Source organism: Bombina bombina, chromosome 3 (genome assembly GCF_027579735.1).
Source record: "Bombina bombina isolate aBomBom1 chromosome 3, aBomBom1.pri, whole genome shotgun sequence".
Lineage (NCBI taxonomy): Eukaryota > Metazoa > Chordata > Amphibia > Anura > Bombinatoridae > Bombina > Bombina bombina.
In genome coordinates this window covers 656,151,056-656,170,030 of record NC_069501.1, presented here as the reverse complement: position 1 = coordinate 656,170,030, position 18,975 = coordinate 656,151,056, and the positions used below count along the sequence as shown (strand labels likewise).

At 40.5% G+C, this 18,975-nt stretch overlaps 1 protein-coding gene across 1 annotated transcript in view; it reads left to right on the top strand.

Annotated features, from left to right (window-relative positions):
- TEX14 (testis expressed 14, intercellular bridge forming factor) overlaps positions 1 to 18,975 on the top strand; it is a 733,261-nt gene that overhangs the window by 493,290 nt on the left and 220,996 nt on the right. The window lies entirely within an intron of this gene.

Here is an 18,975-nt window from a genome sequence, read left to right as displayed (position 1 = left end):
ATATTGCCTCAATAAGCTTCCAATATCAAAGAGTAATGAATACAGGAATGCTTTAGAGGCAGAACAAAGGATATATATTTCTCAAGACAGGAGCAGTAACTAGTTAAGGAAAATACCCTGATTAGTACTCATAGCATGTTTAATATGGCACACTGCAGGTGAGGAGTTAATATAACCATTTAGTAATGGTAGTGCTAGTAGCTTGCTGGCAGATTTATACAGTGTAACACATAGAGGAATGTCAATATTATGGCAAGCTTAAATATGGAAGTAGTGAGAGTAGCAGACTTAGAACACTACAAGTAAAAGCTTATACGGAACCTGATAACCTCATGTGTCGCTATACTTGTTGCAAGCTGAAGGCACTGTGAGTGCTTGAGATCCGGAAGGCTGTGTCAGAGCAGCTGGAAGTCTGTGCACGCTGTGAAGTTGGAACGCTGCCAGGCCTGAGCAGCGTGTGAGGAGTGAATGGCTTGCAGTGACGTCAGAGGAAGCCAGGTAGGAAGACAACAAGCAGCGCTTTTGCCAAGGTGTGCAAGTGAAGTAGTTTAAATGCAGCCGAGTACTTTCTTTCACCAGGATACAAGCTGGAGTTGTGAGTTAATCACTTCAATAAACCAGCAAAGAGTAATTAGACAGTGCAGGCTTTATAGGCAGGAGGAGACAATGTTAAGGTGGTATAGGCTTGATATGGCAAAGTATATATTAAGGTGGAATGTGTAAGATAGGACCATGACATACTCCCCCCCCAAGGAAACATCAAAGAGGTTTCAGGGAGAAGGACGATCCGGATGCCTCCGATGAAACAAAGAGACCAACCTATCTGCAGAGAGATTCGAAGCGGGTTCCCAAGAGTCCTCCGAAGAGTCGTACCCAGACCAATGAACCAGATACTGCAGTTCACCATGCCAACGTCTAGAGTCCAGAATGGCCTGGACCTCGTACTCAGGATCCGGGGTAGGAGAACCCAGGGAAGTGGCTGATAGAGGGGTAGAAGAGTAGCAAGGCTTGATGAGGGACACATGAAATGTCGGGTGAATGCGGTAAGTGGGAGGAAGCTGTAGAGTCACCGTAACCGGGTTTGGAAGAGCAATGATAGAAAAAGGACCAACAAAAAGTTTGTTAAACTTCTTGCAAGGAGTTGGAATCCTCAGATTCTTTGCCGATAACCAGACTTTTTGTCCTACAGCGTAGGTAGGATGAGGGCGATGGCGTAGGTCATAGAACCTCTTTTGGGTGGCCTGTGCTTGCTTGATGTTATCCTGTATGGCGACGTAAGTCTGCTTGATGGAATTGACGAGATCATTCACCTGAGGACAAGGTGAGTGTGTCATAGGCAATGGATGAAATCGGGGATGGTAGCCTGAATTGATATAAAAGGGAGAAAACCCCGTAGAAGTATTGGTGGTATTATTATATGCAAACTCAGCATGTGGGAGGTACGTGGCCCAAGATTCTTGTTTGTGGGAACAGTAGCAACGTAAAAATTGCTCCAGCCACTGGTTGGTTCTCTCACACTGTCCATTGGTCTGTGGGTGGTACGATGTGGTCAAACACTGATGTATGTCTAGTGAGGTACAAAGATGTCTCCAAAATTTTGAGGTGAATTGTGAGCCTCTGTCGCTGAGTACTGTAGTGGGTATTCCATGTAAACGAATAATCTCTCTAAGAAATAACTGAGCTGATTTTTGTGCAGTGGGTAGAGTTTCGGTTGGAATGAAATGTGCCATCTTTGACATGAGATCCACAACAACAAAAATGACGGTGTAACCTTCAGATTTAGGCAAATCAACTACAAAGTCCATGGAGACAGAAGTCCACGGAAATTCGGGAATAGGGAGGTTCTGTAGTAAACCCAGAGGTGGTTGGTGTGAGGGCTTACAGGTTTGACAGGTAACGCAGAGTTTGATGTATTCTTTAACAGTGGTTCTCATAGAAGGCCACCAAAAATACCTCTGTAGAAGGTCAAGTGTCTTGTGTATACCCATATGACCTGCTAATAATGAATCATGGGCAATGGACACTGCCTGATCTCGCAGCGAGGGTGGAACATATAGCCTTGAATCCTTGTAGAGGATTCCAGCATTATCAGGGGTAAGCGTGTAAGCGGTCTTAGTAATGTCTTGTTGTTGATGTGTTTTTAGATCTGTGAGATCATTTGATAGAAGACCTACAAAAGAAGATTTTGGAATGATGGTGGATGGAAATTGAGTAGACTCAGGCTTTTTATCCCTTCTAGATAAAGCATCTGCCTTTCCATTCCGTATGCCAGGACGGTAGGCAATGTGGAAGGAGAAACGAGAGAAGTAGAGGCTCCAGCGGAGCTGTCGAGCAGAAAGAGTTCTGTTTGTCTGGAGATACTGTAGATTCTTATGATCAGTAAATATCACTATAGGTTGCTCCGTACCTTCCAATAAATGCCTCCATTGGTCAAAGGATGACTTAATAGCCAACAACTCCTTTTCACCAACTGGATAATTCAGCTCAGCTGGTGTCAGGAGCCTAGAGAAATAAGACACAGGATGTAATGAGTCCTTAGGAGTGGATCTCTGGGATAACACGGAGCCAATGGCATATTCTGATGCGTCAACCTCTAATACGAATTGACACTTTGTGTTTGGTAGATGGAGTATCGGAGAGGTGGTAAAGAGATGCTTTAATTGGTCAAAGGCGGTTTGAGCCTCAGGTGTCCAACAAAATGGAGTCTTTCCCTTAGTCAAATTTGTCAGGGGTTTTGTGATGGCAGCAAAGTTTTGAATAAAGCGTCTATAAAAATTTGCGAAGCCCAAGAACCTTTGAACTTCTTTCACAGAAGAGGGTATAGGCCATGATGATATGGCTGAAATTTTGTTATCCTCCATCTTTATCTGACCCTTACTGATGTGATAACCCAAGAAAGACACCTCTGTGACGTGAAACAAACATTTTTCTAATTTAACATAGAGTCTATGTGTTTGTAGTCTAGACAACACAAGCCTGACATGTTGTATATGTTCTGTCAAAGAGGGTGAGTAAATAAGAATGTCGTCTAAGTAGACAACCAAAAACGTGTCAAGGACATCTCTAAAAATATCATTAATGAAGTTCTGGAATGTCGCCGGGGCATTGCACAGACCGAATGGCATAACCGTATACTCATAGAGACCATACCTAGTCCTAAATGCGGTCAGCCACTCGTCCCCGGCTCTTATTCTGACAAGGTTATAGGCACCCCTCAGATCTAGTTTAGTGAACACTGTGGCGCCACGTAACCTCTCAATCAGTTCTGGGATGAGAGGTAGTGGGTATCTGTTTTTTATTGTTATTTTGTTCAGCTCGCGATAATCTATTATCGGGCGTAAAGACCCATCCTTGTTCTTTACAAAAAACATAGCTGCTGCTGCAGGTGAGGTGGAGGGACGGATGAACCCTTTTTTTAAATTCTCAGTAATATAAGTTTTAAGGTGTTGTAACTCAGGTCTTGAGAGGGGATAAATATGACCATGAGGTATGGTTGCACCAGGCAGCAGATCTATGGGGCAATCATAGGCCCTATGGGGAGGCAATACCTCTGCCTCTTTTTTATCAAAAACGTTTGAAAAATCAGAATATTCAACTGGTATGACAGGAGTGGATGTGATCAAAATATGTTTCCTAGGGAAGCAAGTGTTAGAACAGTAAGAGGAGGGGAAGGAGAGAGAAAGAGTGGACCAATGCAGAGTGGGTTGGTGTAAACGAAGCCAAGAGATTCCCAGTACAATAGGGTAAATAGGAGAGGATATGATATCGAAAGTAATTGTTTCAGTGTGACCAGAGGGAGTTGTGACTAACAGAGGGACAGTTTGATGTGACACCGGACCAGAAGCTAAATGTGACCCGTCAATGACTTTGAGAGGCAGTGGAATGCTTTTTAACTGAAAAGGAATTTTATTAGAATGAACCAAACGAACATCAATGAAATTGGTACAAGCGCCTGTATCAACAATGGCGTTACTGCTGATCCTGTGCTGATCCCACTGTAATTGTAAAGGTAAGGTAAAGTAAGTTGATGTAGCTGACTTTGTGTGAAGACAGTTACTATTTGATTTTGTCTTACCTCGCTTTTGCTTCAGAAGCAGGGGACAATCCTTAACCACATGCTGCGTACCAGCACAATACATACACAGATTGAGATTACGGCGTCTGGTCTTTTCTTGCATAGTGAGAGGTCCTCTCAGAAAGCTAATGTCCATAGGCTGGTCAGGGGGAGCAGTAGCAGTAGGCGGAGTCGGGAGCAAGCGGCGTGTGGGGTGGCTAGAACTACCTTTTTCCTGCCTTCGCTCTCGGAGCCTGCGATCTATAGTAGTTGTTAAAGTATAGAAATCCTCTAGGCGATCTGGTATGCCAGTTCTGGAGAGTTCGTCCTTTACTTCCTCTGACAACCCCATTCGATACTGATTCTTGAGAGAGACCTCATTCCAGAGCGAATCTCTGGCCCAAATCTTGAAACGAGTAATATACTCCTCCACTGGAGCTTTTAACTGTTTGAGTCCTCTGAGTTTAGTCTCAGCAGTAATCTGACGATAAGGATCATCATAAAGGTTGGATAAAGCCTTTAAGAAGGCATCAAAAGAATTCAGAATTGGGTCCTGGGACTCATAAAATGAGTCAGCCCAGGCCCGAGGTTCCCCTCGCAGGTATGAGAGAACAGTTAATACTTTGGATCTGTCTGTAGGATAAGTTCTCGGTTTTAAATCGAATAACAACAGGCAGGCGTTTCTGAACTGGCGAAAAGTGGATCTATCACCAGTAAATTTCTCAGGGTAAGAAACCTGGGGCTCAGCCTGGTGGTCATTTCCAGCATTCCTATTGGCCAACACTTCTCTAAGACAGGCTTTGAGACTTTGGTTTTCCACCTGTATATCTCTAAATGCCTGAGTTAAGTTGTCCAGGCGCTGGTTTAAATTATGTAGCTGGGGGGCCACATCTGATGGCTCCATAGTTACAAATTTTTTATTTTTTTTTATTTTTTTTTATTTTTTTTTTTTAAGGCTGGTTTATTATGTAAGAAATCACTTGTTTATGTGACAATGCTTTACTTATCTTTAGTACTTTAGAAGTAGAACTGTGGTAATATGTTAATGTAACAAACTGGGAAATATGCTTGCTAGTAAGGAAGCATATAATCCTAATCTGTATTTATATTGCCTCAATAAGCTTCCAATATCAAAGAGTAATGAATACAGGAATGCTTTAGAGGCAGAACAAAGGATATATATTTCTCAAGACAGGAGCAGTAACTAGTTAAGGAAAATACCCTGATTAGTACTCATAGCATGTTTAATATGGCACACTGCAGGTGAGGAGTTAATATAACCATTTAGTAATGGTAGTGCTAGTAGCTTGCTGGCAGATTTATACAGTGTAACACATAGAGGAATGTCAATATTATGGCAAGCTTAAATATGGAAGTAGTGAGAGTAGCAGACTTAGAACACTACAAGTAAAAGCTTATACGGAACCTGATAACCTCATGTGTCGCTATACTTGTTGCAAGCTGAAGGCACTGTGAGTGCTTGAGATCCGGAAGGCTGTGTCAGAGCAGCTGGAAGTCTGTGCACGCTGTGAAGTTGGAACGCTGCCAGGCCTGAGCAGCGTGTGAGGAGTGAATGGCTTGCAGTGACGTCAGAGGAAGCCAGGTAGGAAGACAACAAGCAGCGCTTTTGCCAAGGTGTGCAAGTGAAGTAGTTTAAATGCAGCCGAGTACTTTCTTTCACCAGGATACAAGCTGGAGTTGTGAGTTAATCACTTCAATAAACCAGCAAAGAGTAATTAGACAGTGCAGGCTTTATAGGCAGGAGGAGACAATGTTAAGGTGGTATAGGCTTGATATGGCAAAGTATATATTAAGGTGGAATGTGTAAGATAGGACCATGACAATCAAAGAGTCTTATTCTGTACACAAACTGAGCAGGAGGCAACATATGCAGCAACAACTAATAAATAATTGTAAATAGGCTTACAAGTAGGAGTTGGTAACTTAAATCTGTGAGGAAAATTTCCACCAATGCCCCAGCTGAATCAAGGCTAAATAGTTTTAATTAGAAAAAAATGTTTTTCTCCATTCACACACTAAAGTTTATTAAATCAAAATTTAACCACACATACATTTAGCAGAAGCTAAAGATTAAAAACACTCCACCTAAGTTGAACTAGGATTTTTAAATTAATCTGAAATCAGTATCACTGGTATCTAGCAGTAAAAATTGTAGTTGTAAGCTAAGCCCTTACAATCCGGGGGCTAGTTTAAATTTTAAATTTTTACAAATTATTGAAGCTGCATTGTACCAGACCAACGAAGGTGAGCAAATTAAAAGAAAAGGGAAAGACAAAGCTTATCCCCAGGACCCCTGACGTACGTTTCACAAAAAATGCTTCCTCAGAGGGGTGTGGAGCTGCTGCCAAATGCTATATTTATGAGTCATTAAGACTCTCCTCCGATGTTGGAGTGGATGTTCCTTAATTGCCAAAGTTACATTTTAATTGGCTCATATGAGTGTCAGTCACAAAAGTGACTGGTAATAGGGTACAATGAGAGGTTGGAATTCTAAACGTCACGCTACGTCCGAAATGGGCGTTTTTGTTTACATTGACATTTATTGGACAGATCTCATTGGAGGATTAATCGACCATATGTTACGCTGATGTATTTGGTTAATTGTCTGACATATCAATGCGAGGTATACTGCAGTTACTTATCAAATTCGACCGCTTACCATAAATAGATAGATCGTATTAGTATATCCCTTATATATAGACATTGTACTTGGGGAATACTGTTTAGTAAAGTTGCTGTCCGAATTATTCATACCTGAATACAGGGGATAGTACATATAAGTGCATAATAATGTGAGTCGGCATACCGTATCTCCCCTTTGACATTAGTCAACAGCATGCTGCAGTTGTTACTGTTGATGGGTGTAATGGATCTGCTAAATATCATTTATTCAGTCTATATGAGTGCGCTGCTTATACGCTAACATCAGTGTTACGTCTAGAGTGGGCGTGTTTGTTTATATTCGCTTCTGTAGTAACGGTCTTATTGGCTGATCACTTTTAACATATGTTACACATAGATCCAAAACGTGGAATAGTCATTGGCAAATCTGATCGTATATTATAATCTATAAGATTTGATTTTGTTTTAATCCGCTGTTTGCTTATGTGAGTGATATGAAGGAATGAGATATATCTACGCGAAAACCATTCACTTAGTCTAATCTAAGTAGACTGCTTATACATTTAATTCTTATGTCAGATTCTAAAAAGGAAAGAAGAGTTACATAAAAGGCAACACTGTTTATTGGGAGATGAACAGATGCCAGGGATGATTTGTGGAGATGTCAGTATTATTTTAGGCACAAATATGATATGATACCTCTTATTGGAACGTGTGTATATGAGATAGCCTTTAGTTCATATTGCTTACCTATTCGGTTATATTTTCAAGGTGCTGAAAATGAATAGTATACTTGATTTTGTTAAGGTATTATTATTCTCATTATTGCACATGCTAATTTTATATACAATATACTAGTCAGATCACTTTATCATTCATAAGTGAATAAAAATATTGTGAACAAAAATAGAAGTGAGAATGAGACATTAAAAATAAGGTGTATAAGGAGTGCTCTTGTGTATTGAGGAGTAATATTGCATATTAAGATTAACCAAAAAAGGGGGGGGACAAATGTGAGACATACCTAATTTAGTGTATATATATTCACTGGATGGAATCTGCTTATACAAAATGTACAGGCTGACGTGTATACAATGTGTAAATACAATAAACAAGTCAAGTATAACTATAAATGAGTTTAGCTTATACAAAGTGTACAGATTAACGTGTGTACAATTTTGTGAATTAAATAAACGGGTCAAAGTATAATAACCTTAACCTTGAAATTAGGGTAGTGTGGTGATTGTTTGGTCAATATAAGTGAATTGTGGAGTAAGCCAAAAATTTTAATAAGTGATAGGACAAGATAGTTATTAATAAGTGATACCTTATTTCATTTACAAATATACAAAATAATTATTGAAGTCATTCATGCCATTAGGTTTTACAGAATTTAAACGGTAGATCCATTTGCATTCGAGTTTGAGTAATGTTTTCTCCAGATTGCCTCCTCGTATTCCTAATGAGGCTTTTTGAATGACCATATATTTCAGATTGCTAGTGGAGCACTTGTGATGTATTTGAAAGTGTTTTGCTACTGTTGTTAACTTTTTGCCACGAGCTTCATCCTTATTGGCATTTTTTATGTTGTTAGCATGTTCAAGGATACGTACCCTGATCAACATAGATCATTTTGCATTGGCAAAAGAGAGCATATACAACCGCAATAGTTCTACAGGAGAAATGAGAGGCTAGATTATATAACTGGCCATCTTTGTCTTGAATGATTTTAGACTTCATTACGTATGGGCATGCGGAGCAAGTCCCACATGGAAACATCCCTGGATCAGTGTCCTTTTTCTTAAAGGCTCTTACATAATGGCTAGAGACGAGTCTATCCCTAAGATTTGTGGGTCTTTTGTACCCAATTGAGATTCTGTCACCGATATTTTCCTTCAGAGAGGGATCATTTTGCAGAATTTTCCAATGTTGGTTGATTATTTTAGTTATTTCTGGCATTTGTGGGTTATATGTAGTGATTAATCTTGGATTAGACTCACTAGTATTTTTGACCTTGGGAATGAGTAAATTTTCTCTGTGGATATTTAGGGCCTTGTATTTGGCTCGTTTGACTGCTTTTTTGCTATAGCCTCGTGCCATAAGTCTGTCCATTAGGTTTTTGCTTTCCGTGAGATATATATCAGTACTGGAGCAGTTACGTCTTAGGCGCAGAAATTCCCCAAAGGGGATAGCTTTAAGGGTACATGGTGGATGAGCACTAGATCTATGTAATAGAGTGTTAGTCGCTGTTTCTTTTCGGTAAATGGTGGTGTTAATGTAACCATCTTCTTTCTTGAATATAGTTATATCCAGAAAGGAAATTTTATGTTGATCGGCTGAATATGTTAATTTGATGTTTTTGTTATTCATATTTATTTTGTTCATGAATTGATCTAATTCCTGAGATGTTCCTTGCCATATGAATAAGACATCATCTATATATCTTATCCATAGCGGGATATGATCAGTATGATGTTGTAATTCAGTCGAAAATACATTAAAGAGCTCCCAATGCCCCAAAAACAGATTGGCATATGTAGGTGCGCAGGCCGTACCCATCGCGGTACCCTGCGTCTGTAAGTAGTACCTATCGTTGAAGGTAAAAAAAAAATGTGTGTCAAGATAAACTGCAGTAGTTGGATTACAAAATTATTGTGATCTTCATTGTCATTTGTATTAGATGACAAAAAATACTTGATGGCTGCTATTCCATCTGTGTGTCTAATATTTGTGTAGAGTGACTCTACATCTGCAGTGACAAGCCACATGTCATCAGAAAGCTGTATATTTTGTAGTATTTGCAATACCTCCATGGTATCACGGACATATGAAGGTAATGTATTTAAGTACTCTCTTAATCTTTGGTCGACATATCTGCTGGCCTTTTCTGTTAAATTTTCGTTCCCAGAGACGATAGGTCTGCCAGGGGGTATTTGGGAGTTCTTGTGCACCTTTGGTAAGAAATATAACGTAGCGACTTTAGGGTGATCTATGGTTAAGTACTTTTTCTCAGTGTTAGTAATGATATTATCTGTCCAGGCTTGTTTGACTAAGTTGTTATATTGTGTCAAATATGAGCTTTGAGGATTAAAGATCAATTGTTTATAGCAGGTAGAATTGGATAGCTGTCTGGAGGCTTCGTCTGTATACATTTTAGATGGCCACAATACCACATTCCCACCCTTGTCAGACGGCTTTATAGTGATGACTATATAGAAAAAAAGATAAAAGAAGGCGCCAACATAGTGCGGTTACCAATGGGATGGAACACGCTTAGTAAATAATACCAGGTACTCACAGGATGAAAGACACTTGAGAAGTGTCACAGGTGCCTCCTGGACTCTCAGAGTTGTCCAGCTAACTCCCACTCCACTGTGGTGGTAAGGTTCCGCTTGTCTCTACCGATTAGGATGGCTCCGCTAGTGGTTGTGGCTCCCAGCCAGTATTCCAATAGGATTCTCTTGCGGTTTCCCCAAATCCAGCTATCCAGTTAAAATCCGTGCTCTCCGGTGAGAGGTGATACAGCAAGGATAAAAGTGGTTTGTGACGGTGGTAACAAACTTCATAGACTTCTCTCCTACTGCTGGACTCCTCCTACATTGCAGACCAATCACACAATACCCAACTCATGGGGGAACAAAAGGAAATTCACTGGTCCAACACGTCAATCCACCAGGAGGAGGGAACTGAGTCCCTTCTCCAAAATCAGGATGACAAACTAAGGGTCATCAGTTTGTCAGATCATACACTGAACCAAGATCATATAGATGTACTATCCAAGGGATTATCTTTTTGTCCAGTTAATTATCTCAATAAGTTTGAATTAATAAAAGACATACATTTATTTTCACGCAAGCTGATGCTGAAAAAAATATATGCCTATAATCCCAATGTATTAGACGCAGAAGATCTAAGTACAGTTGATCTATTAGAACAACTCAGTGATGAGAATATGATTTATACCAATGATGCTACCCCACCTGATTTGAGTACATGGAAATCCACACTGAAACCTAAATCCAAATATGTTCCCTCTATGTCAAATTCGCCTGAAATTCAGGTATTCTGTAAAATGGTCTGCAATCAAATTGAGCAATTGCCTGTTACTCGAAAGAATCACAATCTGACAATATCAGAATTCAAAGCTCTGAATGAGATTGAATCTTGGAAAGACATCACTATAAAGCCGTCTGACAAGGGTGGGAATGTGGTATTGTGGCCATCTAAAATGTATACAGACGAAGCCTCCAGACAGCTATCCAATTCTACCTGCTATAAACAATTGATCTTTAATCCTCAAAGCTCATATTTGACACAATATAACAACTTAGTCAAACAAGCCTGGACAGATAATATCATTACTAACACTGAGAAAAAGTACTTAACCATAGATCACCCTAAAGTCGCTACGTTATATTTCTTACCAAAGGTGCACAAGAACTCCCAAATACCCCCTGGCAGACCTATCGTCTCTAGGAACGAAAATTTAACAGAAAAGGCCAGCAGATATGTCGACCAAAGATTAAGAGAGTACTTAAATACATTACCTTCATATGTCCGTGATACCATGGAGGTATTGCAAATACTACAAAATATACAGCTTTCTGATGACATGTGGCTTGTCACTGCAGATGTAGAGTCACTCTACACAAATATTAGACACACAGATGGAATAGCAGCCATCAAGTATTTTTTGTCATCTAATACAAATGACAATGAAGATCACAATAATTTTGTAATCCAACTACTGCAGTTTATCTTGACACACAATTTTTTTTTACCTTCAACGATAGGTACTACTTACAGACGCAGGGTACCGCGATGGGTACGGCCTGCGCACCTACATATGCCAATCTGTTTTTGGGGCATTGGGAGCTCTTTAATGTATTTTCGACTGAATTACAACATCATACTGATCATATCCCGCTATGGATAAGATATATAGATGATGTCTTATTCATATGGCAAGGAACATCTCAGGAATTAGATCAATTCATGAACAAAATAAATATGAATAACAAAAACATCAAATTAACATATTCAGCCGATCAACATAAAATTTCCTTTCTGGATATAACTATATTCAAGAAAGAAGATGGTTACATTAACACCACCATTTACCGAAAAGAAACAGCGACTAACACTCTATTACATAGATCTAGTGCTCATCCACCATGTACCCTTAAAGCTATCCCCTTTGGGGAATTTCTGCGCCTAAGACGTAACTGCTCCAGTACTGATATATATCTCACGGAAAGCAAAAACCTAATGGACAGACTTATGGCACGAGGCTATAGCAAAAAAGCAGTCAAACGAGCCAAATACAAGGCCCTAAATATCCACAGAGAAAATTTACTCATTCCCAAGGTCAAAAATACTAGTGAGTCTAATCCAAGATTAATCACTACATATAACCCACAAATGCCAGAAATAACTAAAATAATCAACCAACATTGGAAAATTCTGCAAAATGATCCCTCTCTGAAGGAAAATATCGGTGACAGAATCTCAATTGGGTACAAAAGACCCACAAATCTTAGGGATAGACTCGTCTCTAGCCATTATGTAAGAGCCTTTAAGAAAAAGGACACTGATCCAGGGATGTTTCCATGTGGGACTTGCTCCGCATGCCCATACGTAATGAAGTCTAAAACCATTCAAGACAAAGATGGCCAGTTATATAATCTAGCCTCTCATTTCTCCTGTAGAACTATTGCGGTTGTATATGCTCTCTTTTGCCAATGCAAAATGATCTATGTTGGCATGACAACCCGGGAGATCAGGGTACGTATCCTTGAACATGCTAACAACATAAAAAATGCCAATAAGGATGAAGCTCGTGGCAAAAAGTTAACAACAGTAGCAAAACACTTTCAAATACATCACAAGTGCTCCACTAGCAATCTGAAATATATGGTCATTCAAAAAGCCTCATTAGGAATACGAGGAGGCAATCTGGAGAAAACATTACTCAAACTCGAATGCAAATGGATCTACCGTTTAAATTCTGTAAAACCTAATGGCATGAATGACTTCAATAATTATTTTGTATATTTGTAAATGAAATAAGGTATCACTTATTAATAACTATCTTGTCCTATCACTTATTAAAATTTTTGGCTTACTCCACAATTCACTTATATTGACCAAACAATCACCACACTACCCTAATTTCAAGGTTAAGGTTATTATACTTTGACCCGTTTATTTAATTCACAAAATTGTACACACGTTAATCTGTACACTTTGTATAAGCTAAACTCATTTATAGTTATACTTGACTTGTTTATTGTATTTACACATTGTATACACGTCAGCCTGTACATTTTGTATAAGCAGATTCCATCCAGTGAATATATATACACTAAATTAGGTATGTCTCACATTTGTCCCCCCCTTTTTTGGTTAATCTTAATATGCAATATTACTCCTCAATACACAAGAGCACTCCTTATACACCTTATTTTTAATGTCTCATTCTCACTTCTATTTTTGTTCACAATATTTTTATTCACTTATGAATGATAAAGTGATCTGACTAGTATATTGTATATAAAATTAGCATGTGCAATAATGAGAATAATAATACCTTAACAAAATCAAGTATACTATTCATTCTTAACAAAATCAAGTATACTATTCATTTTCAGCACCTTGAAAATATAACCGAATAGGTAAGCAATATGAACTAAAGGCTATCTCATATACACACGTTCCAATAAGAGGTATCATATCATATTTGTGCCTAAAATAATACTGACATCTCCACAAATCATCCCTGGCATCTGTTCATCTCCCAATAAACAGTGTTGCCTTTTATGTAACTCTTCTTTCCTTTTTAGAATCTGACATAGGAATTAAATGTATAAGCAGTCTACTTAGATTAGACTAAGTGAATGGTTTTCGCGTGGATATATCTCATTCCTTCATATCACTCACATAAGCAAACAGCGGATTAAAACAAAATCAAATCTTATAGATTATAATATACGATCAGATTTGCCAATGACTATTCCACGTTTTGGATCTATGTGCAACATATGTTAAAAGTGATCAGCCAATAAGACCGTTACTACAGAAGCGAATATAAACAAACACGCCCACTCTAGACGTAACACTGATGTTAGCGTATAAGCAGCGCACTCATATAGACTGAATAAATGATATTTAGCAGATCCATTACACCCATCAACAGTAACAACTGCAGCATGCTGTTGACTAATGTCAAAGGGGAGATACGGTATGCCGACTCACATTATTATGCACTTATATGTACTATCCCCTGTATTCAGGTATGAATAATTCGGACAGCAACTTTACTAAACAGTATTCCCCAAGTACAATGTCTATATATAAGGGATATACTAATACGATCTATCTATTTATGGTAAGCGGTCGAATTTGATAAGTAACTGCAGTATACCTCGCATTGATATGTCAGACAATTAACCAAATACATCAGCGTAACATATGGTCGATTAATCCTCCAATGAGATCTGTCCAATAAATGTCAATGTAAACAAAAACGCCCATTTCGGACGTAGCGTGACGTTTAGAATTCCAACCTCTCATTGTACCCTATTACCAGTCACTTTTGTGACTGACACTCATATGAGCCAATTAAAATGTAACTTTGGCAATTAAGGAACATCCACTCCAACATCGGAGGAGAGTCTTAATGACTCATAAATATAGCATTTGGCAGCAGCTCCACACCCCTCTGAGGAAGCGTTTTTTGTGAAACGTACGTCAGGGGTCCTGGGGATAAGCTTTGTCTTTCCCTTTTCTTTTAATTTGCTCACCTTCGTTGGTCTGGTACAATGCAGCTTCAATAATTTGTAAAAATTTAAAATTTAAACTAGCCCTCGGATTGTAAGGGCTTAGCTTACAACTACAATTTTTACTGCTAGATACCAGTGATACTGATTTCAGATTAATTTAAAAATCCTAGTTCAACTTAGGTGGAGTGTTTTTAATCTTTAGCTTCTGCTAAATGTATGTGTGGTTAAATTTTGATTTAATAAACTTTAGTGTGTGAATGGAGAAAAACATTTTTTTCTAATTAAAACTATTTAGCCTTGATTCAGCTGGGGCATTGGTGGAAATTTTCCTCACAGATTTAAGTTACCTACTCCTACTTGTAAGCCTATTTACAATTATTTATTAGTTGTATCCTGCCCTTAACTTTAAATCTGTGGCAGGAGGTCTCTGTGGTTAGGAGATTATAAAACTCAAATTGGGCTATCTGCCCTTAACCACTGAATCTCTTGTTATAATATACTTTGCCCTACCCCCACCCTCTCTCACTTTAAACATATGCAGCAACATCAGAACGAAGACTTGGCCACCAGAATTGTCGAGTGACAGACCAAATCATTTGTTTTTTTCCTGGGTGACCTGCAGCTTTAGGATAGTGGTAAGTGTGCAAAAGTTTAGTTTGAAGATTCTCAGGAACAAAACACTTACCACTAGGTTTCTCAGGAAGTGAATTGGTTTGTGCAGCCAGGATCTCCTCCCCCAAGGGAGAAGTCAAATTAGTATGTATGGTAGCCAAAATATGGTCAGGAGGTATAACATGAGTAGGTACAGACTACTCTTTGGGCAGAGACAAAAATTGGCGAGAGAGGGCATCAGTCCTAACATTCTTACTACCAGGCAGGTAGGAGACCACATAATTAAACCGAGACAAAAATAGCGCCCATCTGGCCTGTCGGCAACAAATGTTTTGCTTCAGATAGATAAGTTAAATTCTTGTGGTCAGTAAGAATGAGCACTGGCACGCTTGAGTGCCAAAATTATGGCCAGTAATTCCATGTCGCCAATTCCATAATTGCCCTCTGCTGAAGACAATTTCTTAGAGAAGAAACCACACGGATGCAAGGAATCGTCAGGCGTGGAACGTTGAGCCAGAACTGGAGAGGCAGCAAAGGCAGTCTTAAGACTATCAAAGGCCTTAATGGCAGTAGGTGACCAATGGAGTGGATAATTCTCTTTACGGGTCATGTCTGTGATAGGTTTGACCAAGGAAGAAAAGTTTTGAATAAACTTTCTATAGTAATTGGCAAACCCCAAAAAACAATGAATTGACCAAAGACCAACTGGGCGAGGCCACTGCAGAACTGCAGATAACTTGTCAGGATCCATGGAGAACCCTGCAACGGAGATAACATAATCTAGGAAGGTTACTTGAGTCTGATGAAACTCACATTTCTCGAGTTTACAAAACAGGTCGTTCTCACGTAGTCTCTGATGAACCCGTGTAACATCAGAACGATGAGCCTCTTGTTTGGGTGAGTGTATGAGGATGTCGTCTAAGTACACCACAACACACTGTTGCAACATATCTCGTAGGACATCATTAATAAATTCCTGAAAAACAGTACGAGCATTACATAGGCCAAAGGGCATTACAAGATACTCATAATGCCCGCTGCTGGTGCTAAATGCTGTTTTCCATTTGTGGCCCTCCTTAATCCTAACGAGATTGTACGCTCCTCTCAAATCAAGTTTAGTAAAGACTGTAGCTCCCTTGAGGCGGTCAAAGAGTTCCGTGAGCGGAATAGGGTAAGCATTCTTAATGGTAAGACGATTAAGACCCCTATAATCGATGCACGGTCTTAACTCGCCACCCTTTTTCTTCACAAAGTAGAAGCCAGCCCTTGCAGGAGAGCAGGATTTGCGGATGATCCCCTGTGACAGAGCATCGGCAACATACTCCTCCATAGCACAATTCTCTGCAACAGACAGAGGGTAAACCCGGCCCAGAGGAGGAATGGCTCTGGGTTGCAGGTCTATGGCACAATCGTAAGACCGGTAAGGAGGCAACGGACCGGCACACACCTTGACAAAAACGTCTAGGAACTCTCGGTACTCCACTGGCAATTGAGATACCAAAGAAGTGCACAAGACTTTAACTGGTTTTCCGAAGACAAGTGGAAATACATTGCGGGGACCAAAACAAAATTTCGGACCTGCGAGAGTTTATCACCTGGAACTGGACGGTTTCAAAATGGAGATCCCCAACAGCCATGGACAACGGAGCAGTTTCATGAGTAACAAGTGCGGGCTGAAGGGGCCTGCCATCAATGGCCTCAATAGCAAGTGGAACGGACCGAGGCAAAACAGGAATGGAGTGCTTTGATACAAAAGCACTGTCAAGGAAATAGCCCACAGCACCGGAGTCAACAAGAGCCTGAGTGACTATGGAGGAGTCTACCCAGGAAAGGACAACCGTGAGCAAAGGTTTGTCCTTTATCGGTTCTGGGGACGAGGATAACCCCCCAAGGTCTGCCCCCGACAGGATCTTAGGTGTGAGCGTTTCCCGGCCGTGTAGGACAAGACTTCAAAAGGTGGCCCTGTAACCCACAATAGAGGCTGAGCCCCTCCCTCCTCCTAAAGGTCCTCTCCGCCGCGGAGAGACAAGTGAATCCCACCTGCATTGGCTCAGCAGTACCTGGTGACTCGGGACCAGGAGGCATGGGAGGAAAGGGAGGTATGGGTTGGAACGAACACGTAGGAGACAATGGAACAGGAGGCTTCCGCAAGCGCTCCTTCAAAGAGGGCCTCTCTCTGAGTCTGATGTCAATTAGGATCAAAAAATACATCAATACCTCAAGATCCTCTGGTAAATGTCTGGCAGCAACTTAATCGCATCAGAGAGCCCATGAAAGAAGGCAGCAACAAGGGCTTCATTGTTCCCACCTACCTCTGCGGCAAGCGTACAGAACTCAATAGCATACTGAGCAACAGATCTTGTACCTTGCTGAGTGGACATGAGTTGTTTAGCAGCAGAGGAGAAGCGAGCCGGAACATCAAATATCCTTCGAAAGGAGGCCACAAATTCAGGGTAATTTGGAATCACAGGTTTATTTGTCTCCCACAAGGGATTAGCCCAGGCAAGAGCTGTGTCAGAGACTAACATGATGAGGAATCCCACCTTAGCTCTGTCAGAGGGAAACCCCTGAGGTAACATCTCAAAGTAAATGCCCACCTGGTTCAAAAACCCTCTGCACTGATTAGGATAGCCTCCATATCGCTGAGGTAGAGGTGCAGAACCGTACATGCTCCTGTTAGGCATAGGTGCAGCAGCAGAAAAAGGAGCAGCCATTATTTGCGGGACACTTTGGTCCAAATGTGCAGTGCGAGTCAGCAGGGTTTGCAGGGCTAGTGCAAATTGATCCAAGTTGTGATCCTGTACATCCATCCTGGAAATGATGGCAGGTAAAGGTGGATTATTAGCACCATCAGGATTCATGGCCTTTGCGTAATGTCAGCGTGCCAGGAATCAAACTGAGACGAGAAGTGCAAAAATCATCACACCTTTATTAATAGCAAAAAATAATAAAAAGTCCACAAGTCAAATAACAAGCCATGAGTCAAAACAAGAGCTGGTAGTCAGACGAGCCAAGCCATGAGCCAAAGGGAATATTCAGACGAGCCAGAATCAGCAACAAGGAAAACAGCAGAGTCAGGAACAAGCCAGGGATCAGGAACCAGGAAGGACGTCAGGCAGCCAAGTAATACACAGGAACTCTCACAAACAGGTCTGAGACAATGCAAAGGCAAAGCATACTGAACAGAGGCCCTTTTAAATAATAAGTGATGACATTACAATTCTGAGACTGCATCCTGTCTCACACGTCTGATGCACACCAGTCTGGCCATAAAAGGAAGTGCAGGAAATGAGCAGCATCCCCCACAATGCACCATAGTCAGGAAGAGAGGTGAGTAAAATGGTTGCCAGCAGCACAAGACAAACAAAACAGGGAAAAACCCTGACAGGTATGCCTCTGGTTCTGGAGGGACTTTGCCCATGTTTTGTCATACTCTTTCGAGGTGGCTGGTTGTATGTCCTCCCTCTTGTTCAAGGAGGGGGTGGGACTCTTTCCATGGATTTTCATTGTCGTTGACAGGTTAGTCTTCCGGGTGTGGGCGTCCTCGTTGCGGCTGTCTTGCGGTAGTTGAGGACGTCCCGTGTTAGTTAAGGATCCTAGGCTGTGTTTTTTGTCATTTTTTTGGCTTTTCCGCTGCCTCTGTTTCTGTTGGATGCAGTGGGTCCCTGTTGAGGTGCTTTCTGAGCTCTTGTTTTTTTTTTTATCTCTTAATTTTCCCTCCATGGAGGGGTGTTTTGTCTAGGAACATATTTTTTCTGGTTTCTTTTTCTCCCGAGCTGCGGGGTTCTCGTAGGGAGGAGCCTAGGTTTCTTCTTCGGTCTGAAGTGAACTCCTTAGTTCTCTCTGGCTAGGGAGCTGGACAAGGTTTTTTTCCCTTTATCTGTT